A 6,000-nucleotide genomic window follows, 5' to 3' on the forward strand; every position below is an offset into this window, starting at 1 on the left:
TTCGATATGCATTAGGCTTGCGTAACATTAACATCATCGTGTATATTATGCACGAATATCTCGCGTATCGCGTTTCAATTACTACGTAATACCTGTAGTCTTATTTTTTATTCACATATTTTTACGTTCGTTTAGGTTTATTTTATTTATCCTTTTCAGGTTCTCGATACATCGAAATCGAATCGAACCGCTTTTGATCTTCGAATTAACGTGGTGGACGGACGAATGATAGCGTGATTTGGCATAATCACGAGCATTAGTAGTGAAAATATAGTTGCACCTATTACGAGGATTTGCAGGTAAAGGGTAGTGAGAAGGTGGGCCAACAGGGCAGGGTGAATAAGGCGCTCGAGCCTACGCGGGTCGCTTTTTCGAGGGAGGACGAGCCATATGGGGAGCATACGGTAAGCAGGCTGCTGCACCCGCTGCCTCGAGGGTTTAATCTACCTACCGTCCGCCAAATTACCATCCGAGGAAATCGTGTATCCTCGAAAGATCGCTGTGACGACGTTTCCGTTATTACTGACTTTACTGCATAAGAATGGGTATCACGAGGCCCATTAGTTTAGCAAAAGAACAGTCGACTTTATTTCTACGTATCAATACGCTATATGTCCATCGATGGATTTAAAATTTGTTTACAGGCGAAATAAAGTCCGATCGGTTCTTATAAAATACGGCAAAAGATAAGAAATACCGTGTTTCGTCGTCGTTGTTGTCTTTATATTATGGTTCTGTGTAAAGACTTGGCTTTTTTAATTCGATTCTTTCGGTTTTCGTCGAAGAAAAGCAGACACTGTCTAGTAGACATTCCCGGGTTTTGTCTCTCGCTTGCCAACTGTCCCAGGTGTACGTGTCTGAGGATGAAGGCAAAAGGCCCAAGAAGACTCGAGGCGTGTGGCTGGCGCGTGCTGCTAGTCCCCGATTCCGTTTCCCCGCCCTTAAGTTGCTTCCGATCGTTGTCTGCCATAATCAGCATCACCACTGCCGCCGCCACCACCACCTCAACAGCTACGGTCACGCTTTTTAAATACGCGAAGCGAGCTTTCATGCCTTCATACCCACGGAAATCGTATCGTATTTCCTCCCTTCTTTTCTTATTTCGTTCTTATTTTCTTCGTTCTCCAAGCCTTATTATTCGTCATAATCACAATTCCCCGTTTATTTCGTTCGTAAAATCTATTAAACAATTTTTTTTGGTTTTATATCAAAGATGTTTCGATCGAATGCTTACGTTCTACACGTCGATATTCGTCGACATATTTCTTAGAATATTAGTTTGATAGATTTTATGGGGAAAATGAATGGAATAAACCGATGGTAAGGGAAATAGAATCGTCGTTGATCGCTTTGACGAAACTGTTTATACACAACAGAAGTGGAAATTTGTGTTATTCGTGCTCGAACGTTATTATGGAAATTTGAAATGTAAGTTGTTTGTTCCTTTCGGCGGTAAATTTGCATAAACACGGTGATTTTCGAACCAACCAGAAGATGATATAATGCTAATTTGCAACTTTTAACTATTCACTTTTCACCGTCACGAATATTTTTCTCTTCTAAGCTATTCTAACCGAAATACCTTGTTTAACGTAAAATTCGTTATCGTCGCGAATTAATTAAAGATATCCCGATACACGTAACTATCGTAGTAACGTCTATCGATATAATAATATTCGTATGGAAAGGTAAAGCCTTTTGTCAATTTTCACAAACAGACCTGCCATTGTGAAGCGTTGTTAGGTAAAATGGATTTCTTAAAATATTGTGGGAAAAAAGAAAATAGGAGGAATAGACGGTGAAGAAAAGAGAAGAAAGGTACACGTTTTAAGTACTAATTTGTAACATTCTGAAAGTTTGCAAGAATGAATTGTATGGCACGCGAGGCTATACGCCAACGTTTTTTTCCATCTGACACGGTAGATTATTGGCAAGAGCGGCTTCTTTGATAATTCCTAAGGCGCGTTAGCATTTCTATGGCGTTGAATTGCTTTGGTCCGTTTTACTGAAGCGCCAAAAATCGTTGGTATCGCGTCACCATTGTGTTACGTTTGTTGGTCACGTTGGCCTGTTTAACCATTTATCTCGTCATTGACGTTAATCAGAGCGATTTCGGCTTCGGCAGAGATCTTCTGCAAGGATCCATATAATTTGGTTTGTCACGCTTATACGTAATATGATCGATGCACGTGTACATGCGAACAGAGTATCCTATATTCCTATTTATCGATACAAATATACCAAGAAATTATTCCAATTAATTTCCTAATAATCTGTTCGATAACGAATTTTTATCCTAGTCACTCGCTTTTCTTCTTTTCTTCGTCGACGTTTCCCAAATTTTTAATACGTTTTTAATCGCCGATTCTTCCTTGCTACTTAATCTTCTACTAAAAACCGTGACTGCCCTTCGGTATAATTATTAAGTATTCTCCAAAACCTGGAAACCAGGTTACCCATCGCAACGATTTTAATCTAAAAACGAGGGTTTTATGGGCTCAGATGAAGCTGGGCATAGATATATGCTACGGAAATAGATACCATGAAATCCCATAGGATCCAAATAGCGTTCCCTTTGCGTTTTACCTACGTTTAGGGTTAAAATCTGTTTTTAGGGAAGGAAATTTGACAAACAGTCGAAGGGGCGGTAACGTGAAAATATATTTTTCTATAAACTTTTGTTTCTTTCGAATGGTCCGATCTGGTTCACCCGCGCGATAGTGGGCATTCTATGTAATTCTATAGTAATATGCTGATATTGTTTAGAGTAATTTTCTTAATATATTATTCCGATCGTATCGATAGAATATATTTTAATAATGTTATTGAAATCTATGTAAATTTCAGTCTATCATAATTTTATAATTTTCATACTGGACAAAATTATATATAATAAAAGATTAAGTAATTAAAATTGATCGTAACACACTTTACTGCTATTATGCGAATCTAACGTAACATAAATACGATAATCTTAGGTAATAAACGGTGCATTCCATTCATCTCGTATCGAATCTTTGAAAACTACTGTAAAGTAATGTTTTTATATTCAGGACCACACAGGTAGCCGAGGCATATTAACTTCTGCATGCAGATTCTACCAACAATCAATGGTAACGCTATATTCAATTTTTATACTGAATATTAAGCAGCATCGTATCATGTTACCGGTAACTGCTTCAATCCTTATCCGAATTTTATATTCTCACGATCAAAGTTGGCAAAGACAATTACGATGTTCTCAATCATATTTATCAATTTGAAATTATCGACCATATTCGAAATTACAATGTCGATTTCTATGTATTACTATATCGTTTAAACAAATAGACACAAGGTTCTCGTTTATACGTAATATGTATAGTCTTTGCTCCGCTACTCTGTATTTTCTTTTTCTTTCTTCTTCTTTTTTTTTCGCTCAGAGATTCAACGGAGTTCAGGTATCCGGCGCGTAGAAAAATTTTAACGCGTTTACGACTGACCGTCACGGCGGAAAATCCTTTGAAACATCGACTGTCGTAATTACGAGCGACTTATAACAGTGTGGTAACCCCTTCATTTGTGAACTATGATAAACTGTTGCTCATCTACGGTTCCGAGATTTGCCTCCATGATTTATGCTAATACAATGGACCTACCTCAAAGTATCTTCTACTAAACGCTCTATTAGGCTTAAGTTAATTACGAGACTACCTTCTTGTGGGTTGGCTCGACGCGATCGTTACCATATTACGATACATATATTACGCCCTTAACGATACCAACCGCTTTTGCATTAAATTTGGACAAGCGACGATCACAAAAAGTATAGAAGTTTTTTTTTTTGTTACTGTCAACGCGTTTATATCTGTTGAGGTTGACTGATAGAGGAAGTGGATGAATTTGTAATAGAAAAATATATTGAAATAAGTATAAGTATAAGTACAGGTATGGCGTACTCTGATCCAGATCCTCACCTTTTCAGTGTTGCAATACAATAGAATTTGTAATGGAAAAATATATTGAAATAAGTATAGGTATAAGTACAGGTATAGCGTACACCGATACTGATTCTCACCTTTTCAGCGTTACAATACAATAGAACTTGTAATGGAAAAATATATTGATATAAGTATAGGTATAAGTACAGGTATAGAGTACACCGATACTGATCCTCACCTTTTCAGCGTTACAATACAATAGAACTTGTAATGGAAAAATATATTGATATAAGTATAGGTATAAGTACAGGTATAGAGTACACCGATACTGATCCTCACCTTTTCAGCGTTACAATACAATAGAACTTGTAATGGAAAAATATATTGAAATAAATATAGGTATAAGTACAGGTATAGCGTACACCGATACTGATTCTCACCTTTTCAGCGTTACAATACAATAGAACTTGTAATGGAAAAATATATTGATATAAGTATAGGTATAAGTACAGGTATAGAGTACACCGATACTGATCCTCACCTTTTCAGCGTTACAATACAATAGAACTTGTAATGGAAAAATATATTGATATAAGTATAGGTATAAGTACAGGTATAGAGTACACCGATACTGATCCTCACCTTTTCAGCGTTACAATACAATAGAACTTGTAATGGAAAAATATATTGAAATAAGTATAGGTATAAGTACAGGTATAGAGTACACCGATACTGATCCTCACCTTTTCAGTGTTGCAATACAATAGAATTATGATAGGGAGCACGTTGATATATTTATAGCCTAGGACATTAGCAAGAAGTTAATGTTGGTGTGTACCTCTAGCTGAAGGCTACAAGAGACAACAATAGAAATCTACTTATAGCTCCTTTTGTTTCTAGACCTTGTAACCCTAAACAAAATTTATATTCAAGGGCACAATAATATGGACCTCTCCTTACTTTCAATGTTTTCACTAAATCCTATTCTCTTCGTAACAGCGATCTCCAGATTACGGGTATACAAAAGAAAGGTTTTAAGGGTTTTCTTCAAGTAATTACTACAACAATATCATTCAAGGGATAACGGCAATAAGTATCGCTATTTTTCTATCACAATATTTAAAATATTGCCTTCTAAAATATTATTTACGAGATGAGTTATAGATTACCATAGAAGTAGCTAAAGTTAAGATATGTAAATTTAATACGTAGAACATTTTGACCACCAACGAATCTATTGTTGTCTTGCGACCACGATTATGGACAATAACTTCATTTTCTTCTGGCTCCAGGTTCTGTTACTTGTTGGCGTTTGAACATACCGACACGCCGCCTAGTTATTTGAGCACCCTCCGATATACCATTTCCAGAGCGTAATCGCTAATCACTCGTCCGATTTCAAAGAAAGGGACAAAGTCACAAATAAAGACTAGTTTCGAACGTTACTTCGGTTTTGGGATGCGCCGCTTCGACCACCGAAGCTCTATATAACTACGCTTGTTGGCTGATTTTACGGTTTCTACGAAACTACGTTCCCTCTCCAAGGAAATCGCAATTTTCGTCCTTTAACAAAATTCAGAACGTTCTTATGCAAGCGTTACTTAATACCATATGCTCAATATACGCGTTTAGATACACGCGCGCTACCGATAACAAATTTTCAAGCGCTAACGTTATCAAGACATTTACCATTTGCCATTAGCGCCGATGTTTCTTTCAAGTATCAAAATTTCGTCCTTTAAAAATCGTAATATTTCTAAATCTTCCGTCATGGTGTAATTTCAAAACGGAGTACCTGCGAAAAGAACGAGAGGCGATCGATAGCAACCTCGAAGAGAGGAATGTGAATTTTCGGATGAAAAGTTTTCCAAATTATCGCATAAATTATTGAATATTACCCACGGACGCGCGTGAACATTGTTAAATATCTGACAGAATTTGTAAAAATTGTAAAAGCCAGATCTTCGAAGTTTACCGTTTCTTAGATGAAACAGGAGGATGCGGTTTTCATCTCGCCTTTCAAGGAGTAAGCCGGGCGGTTCATAATAGTCGATGATGCTTAAACACGAATAGCGGCGGG

Source organism: Bombus impatiens, unplaced genomic scaffold (genome assembly GCF_000188095.3).
Source record: "Bombus impatiens unplaced genomic scaffold, BIMP_2.2 scf_0020, whole genome shotgun sequence".
Classification (NCBI taxonomy): domain Eukaryota; kingdom Metazoa; phylum Arthropoda; class Insecta; order Hymenoptera; family Apidae; genus Bombus; species Bombus impatiens.